Source organism: Bos indicus x Bos taurus, chromosome 9, assembly GCF_003369695.1.
Source record: "Bos indicus x Bos taurus breed Angus x Brahman F1 hybrid chromosome 9, Bos_hybrid_MaternalHap_v2.0, whole genome shotgun sequence".
Taxonomy (NCBI): domain Eukaryota; kingdom Metazoa; phylum Chordata; class Mammalia; order Artiodactyla; family Bovidae; genus Bos; species Bos indicus x Bos taurus.
Window position 1 is genome coordinate 63,423,648 of NC_040084.1, and position 26,633 is coordinate 63,450,280.

The window sequence follows — 26,633 nt, forward strand, 5'->3', positions numbered from 1 at the left end:
GACATTTAACATACCTTCCAAAGTTGGGTCTGTAATATTCTGGGTCTTTTTTTAGCCCAGTGCCTGCTTCTAAGTAACGGCAGGCAGTCAAGTCTGAGATGAACAGTGGCTATAAGCCAGGCACCTCTTTCCCTTAATGCTTACATCCCTTCATGAAGTTATAAAGTTTGGTTTACCTGAATATTAATACAGATTAACACTCTTACTTTTTCAATCTGTATTTTCCTATTTTGTGCATGTTCTACTTCTTCTTTGAATTCAACTGGACAAATTGTCATGGCAGTGTAGCTCTTTTGATGCAAACAACTAGAGCTGGCAGGTTAATCTAAGCATCTCCCCTTGGTTCTATTCCAGTTTGTCTCTCCCATTTGTTGAAGCTAATTAAAACATTCAATTTACAGGACATTCTCCTCCCAGCTGTGACTCATGTAAAGGATCTCCCTATTCCATTTGTTGTTTATGTTTACATCTGAGTGATGCCTTGAAATTCTATACAGCTAATCCCCTCAAGAAATAGCTGAGCACCCAAAGAGGTAAAACCCTTGCTTAATAGTCCTAATTGAGGGACCTCCCTGGCAGTCTAGTGGTTAAGACTTTACCTTCCAATTCAGGGGGTACATGATCGATCCTTGGTTGGGGAGCTAAGATCCCATGTATTTCATGGCCAAAAAAACAAAACATAGAACAGAAACAATATTGTTAACAAATTCAATAAAGATTTTGAAAATGGTTCGCACACACACACAAAATCTTTTTTAAAAGCCCTAATCAACATTTTAGATTTTTTTTTTATAGATTCAGGTGAGACAGGATAAATGAATATAACTTCTGACTGTTTTACTTAAGCCAGTTTATGGTTGATTATATATGATGGCTAGGAAGTAACTCTTCTTTACTTATACAGAATTTCTCAGCTAGTACTAGATACTACTAAAGAATTGGAGTCATGCTAATATACTGGTATTTTAGTCTAGTAGCATAAGAATTTGAAAGGTATTTTGGATGATCGATATCAAGGGTCAGTGAGGTCTGGACACATTCATAGCTCTCCCTTTGCATTCCTAGCCTGGCATGGTGAGTTGTCTGTTTCACACATCAGCATTTTTCCTCCTTTCAGTTTGCTCTGATCTCACTCTTCAGAATTTGATGGGGCTGTTTGAACCTCAGTTCTAATAAAGTTTTCATATGCAGTAATTTACATGTCAAGAAACATTTCACATATTTGACAATATAATCATTGACTATGAACAACTTTCAGCAGTTATTGTCTACAAGGAGCTATAGCGTATCTTCAAATAGTGAGCAGTGAACAAAGCTGTTTGTGATTTTATATCCAGTGATACTTCTATACAAATGACCTCCTGAGAGAAGGAATTCAATGTAATACTACTGTCACATGTTTTTTACTTCAGCATTTGAAAAATCACTCTTGTATACCCTACAACAAATAGAATTAACCTTTTTCAAGCAAGAAGTTAAAATCTACATAGAGAAAGAAGCAAAGCTTACAGTTCCAGAGGTCAGAAGTACCAAAGGAGTCTTACTGAGCTAGCACAAATGGAGACCTATACCATGCAGTTAGGCAGAAGAATTCAGCCTCATAAAGATGTCAATATTCTCTAAAAGTTAATCTATAAATTAACATAATACCAACAGGATATTTTTCATTAGACAAATTGACTGTAAAGTACACATGGCAAAATAAACAAGCAGGAATATTCAAGAAATTCAAAAAAAGAAAAAAGTGAAAGAGAATAGACCCACTAGATATTAAAACACCTCACAACAGCTGTAATAATTAGGATAATGGAACTTCCCTCCTGGTGTAGTGGTTGACTCTCTGCTTCAAATGCAGGGGGGGATGGGTTTCATCCCTGGTGGGGGAAATAAGACCCCACACACCATCCATCAAAACAACAAATACATAAAATCTTTAAAAAAGTAATTGGGATAGTGAAGAACTAAAACAAATCTGTTGTGGAAGAGATTGCTCATTTTAAACTAACAATTCTGGCTTTAATAGAACTCTAATTTTATTGGAAGTGTGGTATGGTATATAAGCTTTTGTCTCTCCATATTAATATGCTGAAGTTCTAACCCTGTAAAGTGATAGTATTAGGAGGTAGAGCCTCTGGGAGGTGATTAGGTCATGAGTGCAGAGCCTTCATGAATGAGAGTAGTGCCCTTATAAAAGAGGTGCCAGAAGGATCCCATACCCCTTCCTCCACTGTGTAAGGATACATCAAGAGGTCAGCAGTTTGCAACATAGAAAAGAGCCTTTGCCAGAACTTGAATATGCTGACACTCTCGCCTTGGACTTCCTGCCTCCAGAATCATGAGAAATACATATCTGTTGTTTATAAGCCACCAGTCTGTGGCATGTTGTTACAGCAGCCTGAGTGGACTAAGACAAGATGCCAGAGTGCCCATTAAAAGCTATGTCTTTCAGCTTTCCCTTGTAAAGGTTGGGTGGCCACTGGGACATGGTTGGATATCTAGGTTTCCTATTTCTATTGGAACAAGCTGCCACAGACTGAGGGGTTTAAAACAGCACAAATTTATTATCTTACACTTCTGGGGGTCAGAAATCCAAAATGAGCCTTAGAAGGCTAAAGTGTCACCTATCCTGTGTTCCTTTTGAAAGCTTCAGGGAAGTTCTGTCTCCTTGTCTTTTCTAGCTTCAGAGGCCACTTGCACCCCTTGGTTCATGGCCCTCTGCTTTCACCAAAGCAAATCATTCCAATCTCTGTTTCTGTCATTACATACGCCTTTCTAAATTTGACAGTCTTGCTTCTCTATACTTTAGGCCCCTGATGACTCAAAACAATCTTCCCATCTTAAGAACCTTAACTTAATCATATCTGTAAAGTCCTTTTTGCTATGAAAGGCAACAAATTCACAGATTCCAGGGAATAAGACATGGGTGTCTTTGGAGGTGGCCCTATACAGTCCTGGCCTATACAGTGACTGTTGATTGACTAATTGAAATGTTTATGCTTCCCACAGGAAGATGGGAACAAGTGGGATGTCATGCTTTTCCTTCCAAGGGTAGCCAACCTCATTCTTAGGCCAACATCTCCAAAAGAGCCTTTCTCCAGCTGCCATATACCCCATTCTTTCTCTGAGTATCTGACAATATCCAAGAAGAGGTTGCAAAACACCCATTCTGTCTGTGACTCCCAGGAGATCTATATGCTCATCCCAGCCCACTCTCTTCCTTTAGTAATCTGATACAAATCTTAGCTGAAGGCATCTTTACCCATCCTTTTATGGAAGCCCCATCTTCCTTTTGCTGCCTTGATAGGTAGGACACTGCTTATGTTCTGTCTCTCTGTGGAGGTGACTGCCTTGCCTTAATTTCCCTTAAATTTTAGATTCTAAAATTTTCCCTATATTTTAGGTGAATTCACCTCTAGGATGGTGTTAAGAAAAATTATTATTTTGTAGATTATCCAGGTTTTTTATTGCTGGAATAGGGATGTTGCCTTTCTAGCTTTCTACATCCTCAATGGAAGCCAAAAATCCCACCCAGATTGATCTTAAGAAATCTGTCCTAAGAGGACAAATTGTATGTGTATAAAGATAGACATTTTGGTATATTAATAAATTGAATAAAATCAGAAAAACTCAACATAAATAACGGTAGCTGCTGGGGGAAAAAAATGCTTTAATTCCCAGATACTTGACATGATAACATTTCTTTCTCACTCATACCAGAGTTTGATGAAGGCTGAGGTGCTTTCTTGCATGACTATTCCTTCGAGTGACAACTCTAAAATGTGCCTTCCTTTACATCTGCCACGAGTCCTTTTGGTTCTGTAGAGAATGAAAGAGAGAAAGTAAGGAAAACTTAAACTATATTTTAGGGTCAGACTTGATATTTCTGATTCAAATTCCCGGCCAGAAGCCAGTTATATGGCCCCAACCTAGCTGCAAGAGAGGCTGGACAGTATAATCTTCCTGTGTTCCTTGAAGGAGGAAATGGGGTTGATGTTGTTGGTTTGAAACCTTGAGAATTTCCTGGAAAAAACATCTGAAACTGCCCCATCCCCATGCACAGAGGAAAGAAGAGACCAAAGAAAGGGACAAACCATTCCAGATGGGCAGGTGGTAAGGAAACTTAGGAGGCTCATCTTGGGTGGCCAAAGGATGAGTGGACCTCTGCACTTACCTACAAAACCTCAAAGTTTATGTAGTTAAAGTTAACCAGGCTCAGTCATGTATACCATCCAGATGGTTTCAACAAAACATTGCTCATTCAAGCCTGCATTCTTGGAAACAGCTCTCAACTATGGGAATATTGAACAGAGCACACATCCCAAGGACAGGGGAGGGAGTGAGGAGCCTTCCATTGTCAGAGTCCAGCTCTGAGGTCAACTGGAGGTCACATTCTCTCAATGACCTTCCATCTAACCAGTCTCTGCCACAACATTATCAGTAGCAAAAACTGTTAAACTATGACACCTCTACAAGTTAAAATGTCATATATTCACTGAATTCTGCTTTTGTAAAAATTCTAATATCAATGGAAAATGCTCAAGATATAGTATTAAATGAGAAAAGAATATAAATTAGAATATACACTATGGTCCTAATTAATGTGGATACATACAGTTACATCTATGTAGTTGATACATACAGCTACAATCTAGTCTTTCTGAAGACTAAAAAATTCAGAAAATTCAGTGGGTTTCCTTGAACAATAGGATTATGACTGATTTTAATTTTTTCCCTTATAAAGTTTATACTTTCCAGATATTTGCAAGTTTGTATTATTTTGTGACACAATTGTTTAGTGTTTATTTTAGGAATTTGAGTCAGAAATATCAAGTCTGGCCCTAAAATATACTATAAGTCTTACTCACTTTCTCTTTTTCATTCTCTACAGAACCAACAGGATGCATGATTTAGAAAAAAGGTATTGGGAACTTTCTGAGAAACCTAAGGCATTGAAACTGTGGGGAGAAAATTCTTATAGCAACTTTGTGAATTTCTCATATTTTATATTTAAAGTCTGCAAGTAATTTTCATTTTCATGGTATGACCATATCCTTAGATGAGGAGCTAAATGTGATCTGAAGACAACACCTGTGAGATAAATGAAATTCTGGTAACTTCATATAACTTGTCTCTTAAATAATTGTGACCATAGTAAGGAGATAAAATATTTCAATTAATGGTAAATCTAGATAATCAGTGGTTAGAGTAAATGAAAATGCCTAGAATCAAATAATCATATCACTTTTCCTTCTTCACTTTTTACATTGAATTGGGCACTCAAATCATCTTTCCTCTAGCTTCTTAGTGGGTATAGAAGCATCTCTGGTGCTCGTTTCCCACCCATGTCCTTCTACTCAGCCTTTCCTTCTCAAAACCATTGTCAGGATGATCTTCTCAAAACACTAACCTGATCCTGGATAGGAGTAGACAAGGTGAAAAATCTGGAGACTCCAGTGTATGCAAGGAACCCAGGTAAAATCTCTACGGCTGGTTGAGCACCAGCCCAGGCTCTGCACTTGATGAACAGGGAGATTGAAAAATCTGACCTCAGGATCCTACAGGGAGGCAGTCTGTGCTGCAGAAGAGACTTCCTGATGGATACTGGGGATGAGAGCAAACAAGAAAGACAAGCCTAGTGTGCAGTTTTGAAGGCCAGGGCTAGAAGTTTTCATCTGATGTCTAGAGTAAAACTCAGAAACTACTCATGGACTCTGAGGAATGTAGTGAGAAGAATAGAAAATTACATCTATTTTCTCTCCTCAATTTTCCTAATATGACAATGAGAGCTATTGTCCACATGGAGAAGATTTGGATGAAAGCAGGCACTTGAATTTTCCCTGGGACCGTCAACTCTTCTCATCTAATATTTAGCCAAATTAGTGGTATCTTGTCTAAGAGGTGTGTATAATGCCTTTTTTTGTTATTACTCTTTTAAAAATTTTTTGAAAGAATTCATCTCTTACAATCAAATGATTCAAAGGCTTCTGTAGAGCTAAAGTCAGGACATTCCCATCACTTCTGCTTTCCTCTCTTGGTGGGGGCTGGAAAGGAGCTTTTATCTTGCTGCCTGAATCCTCAGGGTCATGACCTTAGATTGCCCTTCCTCTTCTCCCTCTTGCTGTGCTTCTGATACACAAATAAGCCACCTAAGACTCAGAAAGAAGAACCACAAAAGAAATGCTCTAAAAAAAATACAAGCCGTTAAGATTCAAGTATACTAAAATAAATAAATAAAATTTTAAAAAATGTATAAAGATTCAAGTACATTTTCCCTATTCTATATATTTTATATGGCAATGATAAGATGTTTCATTTCTCCAGTTAGTATATGATTTTATAGAAGGAAGAATTCAAAGTCAAGAAATGGAATAACAAGGGGGTCATAATTTGATAAGGAAAAGGATGCAATTATACCTCTCACTTTACTGAAGACCAGCATTCTTACCAGTGCCCTCTCCCCATTACAGGCATGAAAAATTTTCCCAGATTGTACAACCTACTCTCATTACTGCACATCCTATTTATGGCTACCTACCTAATTATCTTCTTTGGAAAGATTCTCTAAAAAGAGACATTTTACAGAGTAGAAACAACATACCTAAAGTAGTAGAACTGAAAGGAAGGGCTGGACATCAACACTAACAGAGGGAAAATACTGCTTTGTACTGGCACTCCCACTAGGAGGCCTGACTCCATTCTCAGGCCTCTGTTTAGGCTTGGGGTGAGGTGGGGGCAAGATTGAAGTGCTACACTTGCACCCCAAAGGTTGGTGGATGGCTGTCTGAATACATACAGATAGGCCTTAAGAAAGAGCTTTATGGGAATGGAAAGAAATAGAGATGTGGCAGTGGCAGCCCTTTGCCTAGAGGCCACAGTAGAATTAAGTTCTGTTCTTCTGTCTGCCCCTGTGTATGACTTGTCTAAGATCAGGGTCTAGACAGATCAGAGAAATCTGTCTTTTTCTGCACAGAGGCTGCTCTTTTCCAGAGGTTCCTTCACATCAGGCTTTTAGGCACATCTCCTGTGCCTAAAACAATAGGGAGAAAGTATCTGTTTCTAGAAGGCCATCTGCTCTCTCTAAGAAGGGGAGTCCATCACTGAAGGCAAATTTTAGGCAGGCAAAGAAGCAGCTGACCACCTCTTGTTAATTTCAGAAATCTAAAAGAAGCCACCCACACCAAGCACACAAACACATAAGGCATGCTTTCCTCATGCCTAAAATGCTATCCCCACCACGACACCACCTTACTGTCACCATCTCACCTTAAAAAAATGAATTTGGGGGGGCCTGAAGGCAGAGCAGAGAACTCTGAAGCAGACAGCATGAGAAAAAGAAGAGAAAGCCTGGGGTCAGCATCCCTGCTACATATCTTCCAAGCTTTGAGAACCAAGACAAACACTCCCGGGCCTCGGGTGCTTCAGGTGTGCAGGAAGAGAGAAGTACTAAGTTGTCCCTAAGGCTCTTTCCTCTCCAGTGTTTCACTATTCCATTCGATCTCATCAGATGCTCCTCTGGCAGACAGAGAAGCAGAGAGGGTGCACTGGAAAAGACAGGTGCTAGAGCTGCCCAGGTCCCAGTCCCAGCTCTGCCACTTACAAGTTAAGCATCTTAGTCAAGTCACGTAACCTGTCTCACTGCAGCCCAACAATGAACATCAAATGAGACAACATGCATCTATCCATCAGCTTTGGTGCATAACAAACCACACCGAAATGGCAAAAAATAATAAGTACCGGTCAGGATGTGAAGAAAAGAGAACTCTCTAGTGCTGTTGGTGGCGATGTAAATTGGTGCAGCTACCAATGGAAAACAGTATGCAGGTTCCTCAAAAAATTAAAAATAGAACTACCATATGTTCCAGCAATTTTACTGGGTACTTATCTGAAAAAGACAAAAGCATCAATTTGAAAAGATACATTCACTCTTATGTTCATTGCAGCTTTATTTACAATGGCCAAGATATGGAAACAACCTAAGTTTCCACAGATAAATGAACGGATAAAGATGTGAGACATATTTTACATAGGTTTCATATATATATATATATATATATATATACATATATACACACACATACATATATATACATATATATTATATGATGGAATTTTACTCAGTCATAAAAAAAGAATGAAATCTTGCCATTTGCAACAGCCAGGATGGACTTAGAGGTTATCGTGCTAAGTTCAGTAAGTCAGACTAAAAACATACCATATGATTTCATTCACATGTGGAATCTAAAAAACAAATGAACAAACGTAACAGAACAGAAAAGAGTCATAGCTACAGAAAGCAAAGCAGTGGTTGCCGGAGGAGAGGGGGTGAGGGGATGAGTGAAATAGGTGAGGGAGATTAAGAGGTACAAACTTCCAGGTGCAAAATAAATGAGTTATGGATATGAAGTGTACATGTGGGGAATACAGTCAATAATAATACAATACCTTTGGTGATGAAAGTGGTCAAAATACACAAAGAATCTGCCTGCAATCCACAAGATGCAGGTTTGATCCTTGAGTTGGGAAGATCCCCTGGAGAAGAAAATGACAATCTACTTCAGTATTCTTGCCTGGAAAATCCCATGGACAGAGGAGCTTGGCGAGCTACAGTCCATGGGGTCGCAAAAGAGTCGCAAAGACATGACTCAGCAACTATTAGCAGCTGAGCTGTTAAATATGAGAAAGAAGAGATAAGGAAAGGGTGAGAGAGTGAGAGTGCAATGTGAGCGCACCTGACTCAAAGTAAGCTTTCAAAATAGGCCAAGTGATGCCCAGAACAACTGACCTCACGATCTTCCAGGCTGGCCGTGGTCATGGAACTTAAGTAGCTGCATAGAACTAACAGTACTTCTGCCCTGAGGATCTGTATAAAGGGAAGTATCCTAAGTCAAACAGGTCAGAGCCTGAGACATGCTGTGAGAAAAGCAATAAGAAGGAGGAGGGGGATGAACAATAGGAAGTGTACTGAAAAATCTAACCTCAGCTACAAGAGCTCCTCCTACAATAACATTCATTTGTTAGACATTGTCAGAGCAAGTTAACTGATCAATCAATAAGGCCAAATGGCTATGGTGGATTGTGAGCAGCCAGGGTAATAAAAGGCAAACACTGGTGCCAAAGTTCCAAACTATTCACGGCAAATCCTAGTCAATGGCTAAGGGCACTGAGAGAAAGATGTCTAGTTTTTCTCACCTTCCATCCTGTGAAGAACTTGCAAAAATTAGGTCAAACCCAGAGCTGCAAAGAAGTTGGTTGGAATTCAGAGCAGTCCATCTTGGGGATATAAAATTCAGGTTGGAGAATTGAGCTGAAGCCTCATCCAACTATTGGGGCTAAGAGAGAAAAGACTGGGAAAAGCTCAAATGGTGACTGATGGCAAGGGACAGTCAAGATTCACTGCAGGGCTTTTGGTCTGTGCCAGCAAAAATAATTCTGGATTCACCTACTGCAGCTGCGTTGCTAATGGGCTTCTTGCCCTCTTCGGGACTGACTCAGTTGTCATATGGGTCTGAGTCTGAAAAGAAGTCCTTAGTTACCCAAGTTAATGAGAGCAAGAGAGCTCCTCTAACTGCCTTCGTGGCAGATCTGCGTACCTATTGTGGAGGAGACGAAGCAGTGGTTCTGAGCATCAGCAATGGAGACAGGCCTGGGTAGAAAGTCTAGCTTTGCAATTTACTTTGTATGCTTCTTCTCTTCTCCACTAATCAGCTTCTTTAAAATACGGATCATAATTGTACCTACCTCGAAGGATGTTGACAAAACAACTGGGTTGAGTTCATATATATGGAGAACTACTAGTACTTTGCTAATGCTAAGTGCTAGTTTTACCATTGTGAGTCTTTCTTCCCTCTGCTTAAATTGTCCATCTACCACGGAGTTTAAGAAAAGAGTAAGATGAGATGTCCTACACTCAAAGCTCTTAAAAAGTTTGTCTTTTGGGGCTTCCCCTGGCAGTTTAGTGGTTATTAAGACTTCACCTTCTAATGCAGAGGCTGTGGATTCAGTCCCTCATTGGGGAGCTAAGATCCCACATGCCTTATGGCCAAAAAAATTTTAAAAAAAAACATGGAACAGAAGCAATATTGTAACAAATTCAGTAAAGAATTTTAAAATGATCTACATCAAAAAAATCTAAAACAAATTTCATCTTTTAAAATTATGTGACCATCCAATTTTAATTAATATTAAGCAGGTTTGATCAGAGACTCATATTAATTCATTCTTGCTGAAGTTTTTTTCTTTGTAAATTGTGGTTCTGGCTGAGTCTGTAACCACAGGAAAAGGAAAAGAAGAAGCTTATAAGTATGAAGTTATAAGTACATTTAGAGGTAATTTCTGGTACCTCCTTTTGGAAGATGATTCAGTTCAGTTCAGTTCAGTTCAGTCGCTCAGTCGTGTCCAACTCTTTGCGACCTCATGAACCTCAAAACACTAGGCCTCCGTGTCCATCACCAACTCCCGGAGTCCACCCAAACCCATGTCCATCGAGTCAGTGATGCCATCCAACCATCTCATCCTCTGTCATCCCCTTCTCTTCCTGCCCTCAATCTTTTCCAGTGTCAGAGTCTTTTCTAATGAGTCAGCTCTTCACATCAGGTGGCCAAACTATTGGAGTTTAAGCTTCAACATCAGTCCTTCCAAAGAACACCCAGTACTGATCTCCTTTAGGATGGACTGGTTGGATCTCCTTGAAGTCCAAGGGACTCTCAAGAGTCTTCTCCAACACCACAGTTCAAAAGCATCAATTCTTCAGTGCTCAGCTTTCTTTAGAGTCCAACTCTAATATCCATACATGACTACGGGAAAAACCATAGCCTTGACTAGACGGAACTTTGTTGGCAAAGTAATGTCTCTGCTTTAAATACGCTGTCTAGGTTGGTCATAACTTTCCTTCCAAGGAGTAAGCATCTTTTAATTTCATGGCTTGCAGTCACCATCTGCAGTGATTTTGGAGGCCCAAAAAATAAAGTCTGACACTGTTTCCACTGTTTCCCTATTTCCCATGAAGTGATGGGACTGCATGCCATGATCTTAGATTTCTGAATGTTGAGCTTTAAGCCAACTTTTTCAATCTCCACTTTCACTTTCATCAAGAGGCTCTTTAGTTCTTCTTCACTTTCTGCCATAAGGGTGGTGTCATCTGCATATCTGAGGTTATTGATATTTCTCCTGGAAATCTTGGTTCTAGCTTTTGCTTCATCCAGCCCAGTGTTTCTCATGATGTACTCCCCATATAAATTAAATAAGTAGGGTGGCAATATACAGCCTTGACGTACTCCTTTTCCTATTTGGAACCAGTCTATTGTTCCATGTCCAATTCTAACTGTTGCTTCCTGACCTGCAAACAGATTTCTCAGGAGGCAGGTCAGGTGGCCTGGTATTCCCATCCCTTTCAGAATTTTCCACAGTGTATTGTGATCCACGCAGTCAAAGGCTTTGGCATAGTCAATAAAGCAGAAATAGATGTTTTTCTGGAACTCTCTTGCTTTTTCCATAATCCAGTGGATGTTGGCAATTTGATCTTTGGTTCCTCTGCCTTTTCTAAAACCAGCTTGAACATCTGGAAGTTCACGGTTCACGTATCGTTGAAGCCTGGCTTGGAGAATTTGAGCATTACTTTACTAGCATGTGAGATTAGTGCAATTGTGTGGTAGTTTGAGCACTCTTTTCCATGGGGATGGTCTTGATCCCTGTCTCCTGTACAATGTCATGAACCTCTGTCCATAGTTCATCAGGCACTCTGTCTATCAGATCTAGTCCCTTAAATCTATTTCTCACTGTATAATCATAAGGGATTTGATTTAGGTCATACCTGAATGGTCTAGTGGTTTTCCCTGCTTTCTTCAATTTAAGTCTGAATTTGTCAATAAGGATTTCATGATCCAAGCCACAGTCAGCTCCTGGTCTTGTTTTTGCTGACTGTATAGAGCTTCTCCATCTTTGGCTGCAAAGAATATAATCAATCTGATTTTGGTTTTGACCATCTGGTGATGTCCATGTGTAGAGTCTTCTCTTGTGTTGTTGGAGGAGGGTGTTTGCTATGACCAGTGTGTTCTCTTGGCAAAACTCTATTAGCCTTTTCCCTGCTTCATTCCGTACTCCAAGGTCAAATTTTCCTGTTACTCCAGGTGTTTCTTGACTTCCTACTTTTGCATTCCAGTCCCCTATAATGAAAAAGACATCTCATTTGGGTGTTAGTTCTAAAAGGTCTTGTAGGTCTTCATAGAACTGTTCAACTTCAGCTTCTTCAGTGCTACTGGTTGGGGCACAGACTTGGATTACTGTGATATTGAATAGTTTGCCTTGGAAACGAACAGAGGTCATTTTGTCGTTTTTGAGATTGCATTCAAGTACTGCATTTTGGACTCTTTTGTTGACCATGATGGCTACTCCATTTCTTCTAAGGGATTCCTGCCCACAGTAGTAGATATAATGGTCATCTGAGTTAAATTCACCCATTCCAGTCCATTTTAGTTTGCTGATTCCTAGAATGTCAATGTTCACTCTTGCCATCTCCTGTTTGACCACTTCCAATTTGCTTTGATTCATGGACTAACATTCCAGATTCCTATGCAATATTGCTCTTTACAGCATCGGATTTTGCTTTTATCACCAGTCATGTCCACAACTGGATAATGTTTTTGCTTTGGCTCCATCCCTTCATTCTTTCTGGAGTTATTTCTCCATTGATCTCCTGTAGCATATTGGGCACCTACCGACCTGAGGAGTTCCTCTTTCAGTATCCTATCATTTTGCCTTTTCATACTGTTATGAGGTTTTCAAGGCAAGAATACTGAAGTGGTTTATTCGGCAGATGGTGATTGCAGCCATGAAATTAAAAGATGCTTACTCCTTGGAAGGAAAGTTATGACCAACCTAGAGAGCATATTCAAAACCAGAGACATTACTTTGCCAACAAAGGTCCATCTAGTCAAGGCTATGGTTTTTCCAGTGGTGATGTATGGATGTGAGAGTTGGACTGTGAAGAAGGCTGAGCGCCAAAGAATTGATGCTTTTGAACTGTGGTGTTGGAGAAGACTCTTGAGAGTCCCTTGGACTGCAAGGAGATCCAACCAGTCCATTCTGAAGGAGATCAGCCCTGGGATTTCTTTGGAAGGAAAGCTGAAACTCCAGTACTCTGGCCATCTCATGGGAAGAGTTGACTCATTGGGAAAACTCTGATGCTGGGAGGGATTGGGGGGCAGGAGGAGAAGGGGACGACAGAGGATGAGATGGCTAGATGGCATCACCAACTCGATGGATGTGAGTCTGAGTGAACTCCAGGAGCTGGTGATGGACAGGGAGGCCTGGTGTGCTGCAATTCACGGGGTCACAAAGAGTCGGACACGACTGAGTGACTGAACTGAATTGAACTTGAGCATTCTTTGGCATTGCCTTTCTTTGGGATTGGAATGAAAACTGACCTTTTCCGGTCCTGTGGCCACTGCTGCATTTTCCAAATTTTCTGGCATATTAGTGCAGTACTTTCACAGCATCATCTTTTAGGATTTGAAATACCTCAACTGGAATTCCATCACCTTCAGTAGCTTTGTTCATAGCGATACTCGCTAAGGCCCACTTGACTTCACATTCCAGTATGTCTGGCTCAAGGGAGTGATCACACCATGGTGATTATCTGAGTCTGTGTATTCTTGCCACCTCTTCTTAATATCTTCTGCTTCTGTTAGGTCCATACCATTTGTATCCTTTATTGAGCCCATCTTTGCATGAAATGTTCCCTTGGTGTCTCTAATTTTCTTGAAGAGATCTCTAGTCTTTCCCATTCTATTGTTTTCCTCTATTTCTTTGTACTGATCACTAAAGAAGGCTTTCTTATCTCTCCTTGCTATTCTTTGGAACTCTGCATTCAAATGGGTATATCTTTCCTTTTCTTTTTTGCTTTTCGCTTCTCTTCTTTTCACAGCTATTTGTAAGGCCTCCTCAGACAGCCATTTTGGTTTTTTGCATTTCTTTTCCATGCGGATGGCCTTGATCCCTGTCTCCTGTACAATGTCACAAAACTCTGTCCATAGTTCATCAGGCCCTCTGTCTATCAGATCTAGTCCCTTAAATCTATTTCTCACTTCCACTGTATAATCATAAGGGATTTGATTTAGGTCATACCTGAATGGTCTAGTGGTTTTCCCTGCTTTCTTCAATTTAAGTCTGAATTTAGCAATAAGGAGTTCATGATCTGAGCTACCATCTGCTCCCGGTCTTGTTTTTGCTGACTATATAGAGCTTCTCCATCTTTGGCTGCAAAGAATATAATGAATCTGATTTTGGTTTTGACAATCTGGTGATGTCCCCGTTAGAGTCTTATCTTGTGTTGTTGGAAGAGGGTGTTTGCTATGACCAGTGTGTTCTCTTGGCAAAACTCTGTTAGCCTTTTCCCTGCTTCATTCCGTACTCCAAGGTCAAATTTGCCTGTTACTCCAGGTGTTTCTTGACTTCCTACTTTTGCATTCCAGTCCCCTATAATGAAAAAGACATCTCATTTGGGTGTTAGTTCTAAAAGGTCTTGTAGGTCTTCATAGAGCTGTTCAACTTCAGTTTCTTCAGTGCTACTGATTGGGGCACAGACTTGCATTACTGTCATATTGAATGGTTTGCCTTGGAAACGAACAGAGATCATTCTGTCGTTTTTGAGATTGCATCCAAGTACTGCATTTCAGACTCTTTTGTTGACTATGATGGCTACTCCATTTCTCCTAAGGGATTCTTGCCCACAGTAGTAGATATAATGGTCATCTGAGTTAAATTCACCCATTCCAATCCATCTTAGTTTTTTGATTCCTAGAATGTCGATGTTCACTCTTGTCATCTTCTGTTTGACCACTTCCAGTTTGTTGATTCACAGACCTAACAATCCGGGTTCCTATGCATTGTTGCTCTTTACAGCATCAAACCTTGCTTCTATCACCAGTCCCATACACAACTGGGTGTTGTTTTTGATTTGGCTCCATCCCTCTAATCTTTCTGAAGTTATTTCTCCACTGATCTCCAACAGCATATTGGTCACCTACTGACCTGGGGAGTTCATCTTTCAGTGTCCTATCTTTTTGCTCTTTCATACTGTTCATGGGGTTCTCAAGGCAAGAATACTGAAGTGATTTGCCATTCCCTTCTCCAGTGGACCACATTCTGCCAGAGCTCTCCACCATGGCCCATCCATCTTGGATGGCCCCACACAGCATGGCTTAGTATCATTGAGTTAGGCAAGGCTGTGGTCCATGTGATCAGATTGGCTAGTTGTCTGTGATTGTGGTTTCCTTCTGTCTGCCCTCCGATGCCCTCTCTCGGTGCCTACCATCTTACTTGGGTTTCTCTTACGTTGGACATGGGGTATATCTTCACGGCTGCTCCAGCAAAGTGCAGCTGCTGCTCCTTACCTTGGACGTGGGGTAGCTTCTCCCGGCTGCTGCCCCTGACGTTGGGGGTGGGGTAGCTCCTCCTGGCCACCGCCCCTGACCTTGGTCGTGGGGTAGCAAAGGCAAAACACTTTTGAACCAGGTGAACATAATAGCCTTTAACATACAAGGTGAAGTTAATCCATGAACAACAGAAATTTGAACTGCATAGATACCCTAATACATGATTTTTTTTCTCAGCAAATACATACTACAGTAGTACATGATCTGAGGTTGGTTAAATCCATGGATGTGAACCACAGATAGGATGGTCAACTGTAAAGTAAAGGTAGATTTTCAATGAGAGTGGGTCCCAACCCCCATGTTGTTCAAGGGTCAACTATAGAGCTGTTGATGAGGAAGCAAAATGGTGTAGCTACTATGAAAAGGAGTACACAATTTCTTCAAAACATTAAAAATAGAACTACCAACCACATAATAGAGCAACCTCACTTCTGCGTGTTTATCAAAAAACCTGAAATCAGGATCTTGAAGAGTTAATAGCACTTTTATGCTCATTGCAGCACTAGTCACAATAGCCAAGATATGGAAATAGTCCAAATATCCATCAGTGGATAAATGGATATAGAAAATGTGATATATACATACAATGAAATATTAGTCGTCTTTAAAAAGGAAGAAATTCTGCAACATGTACCAATGTGGATGAAGCTGGAAGACATTTTTTTAAGTGAAATAAGCCAAAAGCAGAAGGATAAATTCTGCCTTTTTCCATTTATATGGGGTTTCAAGAATAGTTAAATTAATGGAATCAAAGAGTGGAATGGTGGTTGCCATTCCAACTGAAGTAAAGGAGAAATGAGAAGTTACTAATCAATGGAAAAATCGGTTGGAAAGAAAGAAAGCTTTCTTTCTTAAGCAAGAAAAATAAGTTCTAGAGATCAGCTGCCCAACCTTGTACCTATAGTCAACAGTAATGTACACTTAAAAATGTTATATGGGTTAAAAATAGGTAGGGTACAAACAGGACAAATTATATACAGTTAGCCCTCTCTGTCTGCAGTTCTGAATCTGTGGATTCAACACATTTGTCTTTGGTTGAATCTGCGGGTGTGGGGGGCCAACTGTATTACTCCACTTTACATGAGAGACTCAACATCAGTGGATTTGGTGTCTGTAGAAATCCTGAAACCAACACCCCTTAGATAACAAGGGATGATCATAATGTTGCTCAATTATTAAGAGGCAAAAACTGACATAATCTCCTGAGGTTTCGTCTCAAGGCTGTTTTCTGAAGATTATATTAAATCCTTCTGCTGTGTTTACCTCTAAAGAGAATTGTCTCCTGAGCAGTTGCATTTTGTTTGTTGTTTTTTAGTTGCTCAATCATGTCTGACTCTTGAGACCCCATGGACAATAGCCTGCCAGGCTCCTCTATCCATGGGATTCTCCAGGTAAGAATATTGGCATGGGTTGCCATTTCCTTCTCCAGGGAATCTTCCTGATCCAGGGAGCAAACTTGTGTCTTCTGCATTGACAGGCGGATTCTTTACCACTGAGCCCGGGGAAGCTGAGCAGCTATATACGAGTGACCAAATAAAGCAAAATATCTAAGGCTCTTAATGAAAAAGAGTATCTGCTGTGTGTCTGGAACTAAATCCTGCATCAGAAAAATCTCTGTCTTTTCTAAATCTCCCTACAGCTCAATAGTCCTACTTTCAAAGCATTTCCAATTAGCCAAAAGTTCTCAAAATAAGACTTTTCAGTTGTCAGCTGTGGCAACTGACTGCAGCAAGCTTTGTGGGGAATTAAGAGATGAGAGGACACCAAATTTAGATTTTAGCAGCAATCTGGATGTGTATGACAGTTTAGTTATATAATTTCTGCTCTCTGCCCCACAGCACCTATAGAATAAAAGACGTGTCAGGGAGGACAAAATGAGAAGCTGAGGCTTCTTCCCTGGAGAAACACTTGAAATCAGTGAACAACGCAAGATGGAATTAACTGCTCAGAGCCATGTCTCTACTCTAAAGTGTATAAAGAACTTGCCTGTACATTGTCATGCAACCCTTAAGATCGGTGACTATCCGGACTAATGTCCACATTTGACAAGTGAGGAATTTGAGACTTATGGGGGATAATTGACTTGCACAAGATGATGATGCTAGTGTAGAGTAGATGTTTGGCCACCTACCAGGTCAGTGAGATTTCTTTCTGACTCTCTATCCCATTGTTCTATCGCTGAATCATCTTTATATTCAGTCTGCTATTTCGGCTAAAGGAAACAGAGGGTTCATTGAGAAGTTCAGTCGAGCTGGGACGGACACTTCATATAGATGATTCCAGGGAAAGCAATTCACAGAAATATAGTGCTGCTGGTTGGAGGCCAGGCGTGTTTGATTTCTGAATCCCAGTTCCCCATATGAAATTAGCTTTGGGAACCTCAAGATGAAACCCCCCAAAAATGAGGGGTTTTGAGGACCACTATAATATAGGGACTGAAAGATTGGCCATTCTGTCTCCCATTTTGAGTGGGTAATACTTCAAGATGAACCATTTAGTGTCCTTTAGAGTCTAAATTCCACTGTGCTCTCTCTTTCTTTATCTCTCTCTCTCTTCGGTGTATTTATATGTTTATTTGGTTGTGCATGGTCTCTAGTTGCAGTTGGTGGGATGGTCTATCTTCATTGTGGCATGTGGGATCTTAAGTTGTGGCATGTGGACCCTTAGCTCCCTGACCAGGGATTGAACTTGGGCCCCCTGCTTTGGGAGTTTGGAGTATTAGACACTGGACTGCCGGGGAAGTCCCTGTGCTCTTTTTCCTTCACTGGAAACTGTGTGGCATGGCATTAGCATGGCTGTATCAAATTTACCTCAAATATACATCACAGAAAACTTTACCTATTTCATATTTTCGTATACACTTTTCTGTAATTAAAAAAAAATTATTTAGCCAATTCCATAGGGATGAATGAAGACTACTTACTCCCTGTTTATAAAAGGCAAATTATAGCTATTCAAAATTATAATGCAGTGCTCAAATTGTGAGTCTTGTTAATTAAATAGTGGCTAACTGTATCCTTTCTCAGCCAGAGGCTAAAGCAGGCTGGTTTCCCTCAGATGCTTGTTGACACCCACGCCTGTGAGTGCCATCTGCCACCTCCATAGGGCCACCACTGCCCTGGGGAGCTTCCTGTGCTCTTCTAGCGGGGCCCACTGGGTCAAAACCACAGATGCTTCTGCATCTGTTCTCTTATTCCCCAATGACCCAGGCCTTTTCACAGAGAAATGCATCAGACCACGTGCCCCAACTCTCTCACTCAAGATGATCAACCAGACTTTCAAGGGCCCCAAACCTCCTCCTTCTGAAAAACAAAACAAAACAAAAAATCATAAAGTGAAATAGAACTATGTGGGTGTTAACACAGAGTTAGGTTTTTGTAGATGATCTCATTTAATTCCTCCAGTAAATGAGGGAATTCAGCCCAATTAAGTGGTTAAGTCAGTTTTAGATGATAAGAAATAAGTGATGAGGAGTCACTCTTTGTGCAGGGAAGTATTATGACTTAAAAAGTGCTTAGGAAAAATTACTAAGGCAATAAAACATCAATTTGCACACACAGACAAAAAAATTGATTTGCTTGAAAAGATCAGAAGGAGGAGGAATAGCTAAAAACAATAGCAATAATCAATGGCTCAGATGGTAAAGAATCTGCCTTCAGTGTGAGAGGGGTTTCCCTTGTGCCTCAGCTGGTAAAGAATCTGCTTGCAGTGTGGGAGACCTGGGTTCGATCCCCAGCCAGGAAGATCCCCTGGAGAAGGACATAGCAACCCACTCCAGTACTCTTGCCTGGAGAATTCCATGGACAGAGGAGCAGGACAGGGTGCAGTCCATAGAATCACAAAGAGTCGGACATGACTGTGTGACTAACTTTCAGTGTAAGATACCTAGGTTCGATTCCTGATTTGGGAGGATCCCCTGGAGGAGGGCATGGCAACCTACTCCAGTATTCTTGCCTGGAGAATCCCCACGGACAGAGGAGCCTGACAGGCTACAGTCCATGGGGTCGCAAAGAGTCAGACATGACTGAGAAGCTAAGGATGGCCCAGCCCAAAGGTGAGGTAGTAAAGGATCTTCCCAGGTGGTGCTAGTGGTAAAGAACCCACCTGCCAGTGCAAGAGACATGAGAGACATGGGTTCCATCCCTGGGTTGGGAAGATCCCCTGGAGGAGAGCATGGCAATCCACTCCAGTATTCTTACCTGGAGAATCTCCATGGACAGAGGAGCCTAGCAGGCCACAGTATATAGGGTCCCAAAGAGTCGGACATGACTGAAGCAACTTAGCATGCACAAGATAGTAAAGGCATTTGAAACCAGGGGAGGGGAGGGCATAGGAAGCAGGAATGTTCGGGAAAGGGTTGATCAATGACGCACATCAGAGACCATTCCTTAGCTTTGTGTGGGTAACTGGAAGGGAGCTTTGTGATACCATGAAGTTATCCAGTGGATATTAATAAGTGGTTTCACTCTTCTACGTGCCAGCCATTTTACTGAGAACAAGAGAGACAAAGCCCTGGCCTCATGGTGTTTATGAAAAAAGTTAGGGAGAACTGGTTAAGTGACAGAAAGAGGAAAACAAACATTGTTTTGCATGTTGGAGCCCGACCCAGTGTTCAACTACAAAGCGAGAGTTAATCTGTAGACTAAACAAGATCTAGAGATACAAGTAACTAAAAGGTCCACACTCACCAACCCTAGTCAGCTTTCTCTGCTCAATGTCTCTTCCAAAACTAGGATGACATTGCTTTCTCTCAGTGAATCCCTGCTCTTCACTCTATGGTCGTCCTTCCCTTGTAATAGTCCCTCAGCATGCATTTCCCAAAGCCACATTACACTATCCAGCTCAAATACAGTTATACGTGGGAGATACACCTTTCTCTGCTTGCTCACATCCCCCTTGGTTTCACTGCACCCTTAACCCCTTTGAAACTTCTTCAGGTTTTCTTTAGTTCTGTCATTTCCACCAAATGAGGAAGAGGTTTCTTGTTTGTTTGTTTTGTGTTTGTTTGTTTGTTTAAATAAAAATCTGATGATAGAATTGTCTGCTCACCAGGCCAGAGAATCCCATGCCTAAAAATTAACCTGTTTGTCTTTCTCTCACCCCTGACCCGGATCGTCTATTTTAATGATGCAAGTCCCCAATACATCCTGAAGCCTTAGCTTCCTTTCCTCCCTTCCTTAAGAAGAATGTTTTTGTCCAAATCAGAAACAAAAGTGTGGAAAAGTTAGGTTGCTTCTCTAGACAGTGAAATGAGTCCTTAGGTAGCTATTGAAGTTTTTGGCTTTGTATCCACATACCAAGAAGGAGTATGCAAACACATTTTACCTTTCATGAGACTCCTGTACCCTTGACACTCAGAACCAGGTGTATCTACTAAATGAGGGGAATGAAGGGAACAACAAAGATGGACACTCTGTCCCTGAAAAGTTGGATGCAGAACAAAATCTCCAATCAAATTTTCAGAAGCATTAGAATACAAGAACATAACTCTTTGAAAATACAACCCCAAAATATGCGAGCATAAAGTATTTCTCTTTCTTGATGTCCCTTGCTGAACACTAGTGTATCAGTTCCCCAAATCCATCCACAAAATAAAAATAAAATAAAACAATGTTGATAACTCTTCAATTATGAAATTAGGACAAAGCTTAGTTTTAACAATATGATGCTTCAAACCTAAAAATAAAACAAAACAAAAAACCTCTATGAGTTCACCTGGGATAAAATGAAGATTCTAGAGAAAAGTACAGATATATTTTTCAGATTGATGAAGAGAAAAGAAAACTAATATTTATAAAATACTCTATGTTTTAGTCACTGTGCTAGAGATTTTCCAGAAAGCAGAGTTCTTGTAGGGTGAATTAGACATATGACAAGCCAAAATGCTAATTTTAAAAAACTTGGAAAAGAGTATCATTTAATGGGCTGCTTTTTTCGTGAGTTATTGATTATATAGCTAAAAAGAAATAAAAAGTGATTTGAAGTGGTTGTAGTAAGTGAGATTGCTGGAGTTGAGATTACAGCTGATTTTCAATGCTTTGAGGAAATTTCATCAGAATCAGAAATCTTGATTGGAAGCCAAGATTAAATATAAGATTGCATTTACAGAGTCATAGCTTGTCATTTCCGCCAAACTGAAATATTACTATTAATTTTCAGTTTATATCTTTGCAGGAAGTAGTAGGCAAAAAAATTAGTCTCGTTTTATATGAAAGGAAGCAGAGCTAAAGAGAAGTTAAATGATTTTTATTTAACTTTCCACTGAATATCAGTAACTGATATCAAATTAAGCCTCACTTGCAGCTATAAAAATTTATGCCTTGGATGTTAACATTTTTCAACAATGAAAATGAATTCTTATTAGACCATCTGTGCAGCTTTATCTCTCAATTACTGAGGATTAACTTGTTAGATACGCCCACTACTCTCAACCCCTCCTTTCTAGCTTCTACTCGCAATGTGATCTCTAGAGAAGTTGGAGACTTTGACCTTTGGAAGTAATAGTACCTTGTTTTCCAGCAGCAGTGAAATGAGTCTGTGCTGTGGAGACCGAGTCCCAGAACTCAATCCAGAAAACAGTCCACTCAGGCAATACAAACTATTCCTGAAATAGGTCTCCCTCTCCTTGCAATTATCAGAGAAGAAAATCTGAGAAAGGAGGAAAAGAGAATAGAGGAAAGAAAAATCAAGTGTTTTAAATTTTAGATCAGTTCTTTCAAAGCTTTGGGTTTCCTCTTTGAGGACCACTTCATTATCTAGTCCTCCTGGACTTATTGGAGCAAAGGGCTGAATGATTTTGGCATGAATTTCATTTATGGAAGGTCAGAAAAAAATCATATATCAAATCTACATACATACAACTTAGGAGCAATATAATCTTGTCATGACTCCTATCTCTACAGGCAGCAGAAGCATTGGAGGCAGACAGGGTCAGAAATCAGGAGATGTGTGCTTGGCCTTAGTTCCTCTCTCCTCTCATTACCTGGATCTTGGCAGTCGCATGACTTTTTGGAGCCGTGATGTCCTTCCTCTTTAGTACAATATATATATTTGTCTTCACTTGTTCACAGGGCCACTGTTAATGTCTCATGACTAAGGAGATCAAACCAGTCAATCCTAAAGAAAATCAACCCTGAATAATCATTCGAAGGACTGATGCTGAAGCTCCAATACAGTGGCCACTGATGCAAAAAGCTGACTCATTAGAAAAGACCCTTATGCTGGGAAAGATTGAAGGCAGGAGGAGAAGGGGACAGAAGAGGATGAGATGGTTGGATGGCATCATTGACTCAATGGATATGAATTTAAGCAAACTCCAAGAGATGGTGAAGGACAGGGGTCCTGCAGTCCATGGGGTCTCAAAGAGTCGACTGAACAACAAAACCAATGGACATGCAGATATATCTGCACTGCACTGAGATAGCTAGAACACAACTACATTTCCCAGGATTCCCTTCTCTGCATAGTTCTGGATTAGTCTGTGTTGCAAGAGGCATTAGGAAGGATGTAGAAGGTGTAGGTGAAGCAGGAGCCATCTTTTCATTTTATAGCTGGAAGCTCGGTGCAGAACAAGAGGTAGTGTTCCATCTCACAGTGTTGCTTGAATGCACGGTCCCCTGGAGGGGGTGGGGCAGCAGCTGGGTCACAGTGCCCACATGGCTCATGGCCCTGCTGGCTCCTTCTTAGCTTCTCTGGGTCCTGGCCAGGAACTCGTTAAACTCCATGATACAGAGCCCCAGCACCACCAAAAGACGCCCCACCATCAAGGTTTAAAAAGGCACCAAAATATGGTCCCCATCCTTAGATAATCCAATTTAATTGATATTCATTGAAGGGGAAAGCACAGTATCATTTTTTAAAAGCCCTTTAAGTGATTCTAATGTGTAGCCAGGGTTAAAAAACACCTATAGATTGGAATACCAGCCTATTGTGCTCGTAAAAAGAAACCTGGAATTTACATTATACCTTTCTGCTACTGCCAATATTCGTTTAGTCACCAGATCTTATGGGGATGCCAGAAGAACTTTTCTTAAATTTCAGGCCCCATTATCATGGTTATTTCCTTTGCCTTTGATCTGGCCACCCAAATTTCTCCAAAATGTTGACAGCTCCTAACTTGTCTCCCTGACACTGCTTTTTCCTTCTCAAATCCATTCAGTATACAAAACCAGGAGTGATTTTCTAAAACACAATTATGATCATATAGTGTTCTGAACTATAGTTGTGTATATCGACCTATAACGTAAATAAATAACATACAAATGCAAAATAAAAATGCTAAGTGAAAAAGCAAATATTATAAAAATATGTATAGTCTGATTCCATTTTAAGATCAAAAGAGACAAAACCAAATGTGTATTTATTTTTTTAATAAATTTCTTATTAAAGAAAGACATGGAGAAAAGTGTTCAAATCAAAATCATACAAGCTGAAGTATTTTCACAAAGTAAATGCAGCAAGCACTCAAGTTAAGAAATGAAATATTACTAGTATCTCAAAAATATCTGCTTGTCCCCCATGCCAACCAGCCATTCTTCTCTTATTTCAGATGTAGCCAACTATCTGATTTCAAATATCATAGATTTCTTGTTTTAAATATTATGTTAATAGAGTCATATAGTATATATTCTTTTAAATATGGCTTCAACAACATTACTTTTGTGAAATTCATCCATGCCACAATAAGTAGCAGTGGTTTGTTCTTATTCATTGCTATATAATATTTCATGTGTGAATATTCTAATATATTCATTCATTTTACTAATGGCCGTTTGCAGCTTTTCCCATTTTGGGAAATAATATTGCTATGAACATTCTTGAATGTGTATTTTAGGGTACTGAGGCATGCATTTTTCTTGGGATATTTCCAGAAGTGGACTGGCTGTGTCATGGGTATGCCAATATTCAGTTTTAGTAGAAATAAATAGTTCTCCAAAATTATTGTACTAGGTTATTCTCCCAACAGGGGTAGAGTTCCAGTTACACCATCATTGACCATTGTTTTTCTCACTCTTTAATTCTAACCCTTTGGAAGACTGAGTAATGCTATCTTATTTTGTTTTTGTTTTGTGTTTCTAGTTTTCTTTTAGAGTATAATTGCTTTTTGGCTCAGATGGTAAGGAAGCTGCCAGCAAAGGAGAACCCAGGTTCAATCCTGGGTGGGGAAGATCCCCTGGAGAAGGGAATGACTACCCACTCCAGTATTCTTGCCTGGAGAGTCCCATGGACAGTCCTCCCTGGAGGAGCCTGATGGGCTACAGTTCATAGGGTCACATAGTGTCAGACAAGAGTGAGCAACTAGCACTTGCACTTTTCATAATTGATTTACAATATTGTGTTAGTTTCAGGTGTGCAGCAAAGTGATTCAGTTACACACATACATATTTTTTATAATTTTCATTTCCCTAATAACTAAAAAGAATGAGCACTTTCCATATGTTCATTAACTGTTTGGATATACAGTTGAGTCTTGAAAATACAAGGGTAGGGATGCCCTACCCCACAGTAAAAAATCCACATGTAACTTTACAGCTGCCCCCCATATCCTTGATTCCACAGTCACAGATTCAAACAGCTATGGATTCTGTAGTACTGTAGTATTTATTCTTGAAAAAAATCCATGTGTAAGTGAATGTGTGCAGTTCAAAACCATGTTGTTCACAGGTCAACTGTACTCTTTTGTGGAGTGCCTTCAAATTACCTTTGCTTAAAATCGATTTACCACATATAGGTCATTTTCTGGATTCTATTTTGTTGATTCATTCATATATCCTTTAGTCAACCCCATATCTAGTTCTTTGCCTTTCTTTATAGAATCAGATTTTTTATTTTTACACAAACACACATTAGAATATTATTCAGCCACTCAAAAGGAGGATATCTTGCCATTTATCAGCCTTGAGGGCATTGTGCTAGGTAAGATAGGTCAGACAGAGAAAGACAAATACTATATGATATCACTTATGTGTGAAATCTAAAAAAGCCTAACTTGTGAAAGCAGAGAGTAGAATGGTGGTCACTAAGGACTATAGGGTGGGGAATTAGAGGGATGTTATTTAAGGGCATGGACTTAAAACTAATAGATAAAAAAGTTCTGGAGAGCTAATGCCCAGCACAGTGATTATAAACAACAATGTGTGCTAAGTTGCTTCAGTCGTGACCCTATGGACTATATAGCCCTCCAGGCTCCTCTGTCTATGGAATTTTCCAGGCAAGAATACTGGAATGGGTTGCCATTTCCTCCTCCAAGGGATCTTCTAGACTGAGGGATCGAACCTATGTTTCTTATGTCTCCTGCATTGGAGTAAACATAAGTTTACCATACTGTACGGTAAGCTTAATAGTTGCTAGGAGACTAGTTCTTAATTGTTCTCACCACAAACACACACACACAACACACAGAAGATACTTATGTAACATGATAGAGGTATTAGATAAAGCTAGAGTGGTAATCATATTGCAGTACATCTAGTCAAGGCTATGGTTTTTCCTGTGGTCATGTATGGATGTGAGAGTTGGACTGTGAAGAAGGCTGAGCACCAAAGAATTGATGCTTTTGAACTGTGGTATTGGAGAAGACTCTTGAGAGTCCCTTGGACTGCAAGGAGAGCCAACCAGTCCATTCTGAAGGAGATCAGCCCTGGGTGTTCATTGGAAGAACTGATGCTAAAGCTGAAACTCCAGTACTTTGGCCACCTCATGGGAAGAGTTGACTCATTGGAAAAGACTCTGATGCTGGGAGAGATTGGGGGCAGGAGGAGAAGGGGACGACAGAGGATGAGATGGCTGGATGGCATCACTGACTCGATGGACGTGAGCCTGAGTGAACTCCGGGAGTTGGTAATGGACAGGGAGGCCTGGCGTGCTGCGATTCATGGGGTCACAAAGAGTGGGACACGACTGAGCGACTGAACTGAACTGAAGTATATCAAACCTTCAGTTGTATATCTTAAACTAAATGTTACCTGTCAATTATATCTCCATACCTACATATATACAAAAACAACCAAAAATATATGAACTGGAAAAAAAGGGGGGAAATTCCCCTTATAGCCTCCAAAAGAAAGCAGCAGTGAATTAGAAAGAAATAACAGTTATCTGTGAAAATTGATATTTTCAGCAGCACCATTTCAGTTTATTCAAGAAGCTGTCCTGTTTTCTTCAGACAGAGAGACAAGGCTGGTCTCCAGAGAAAAGGAGAGA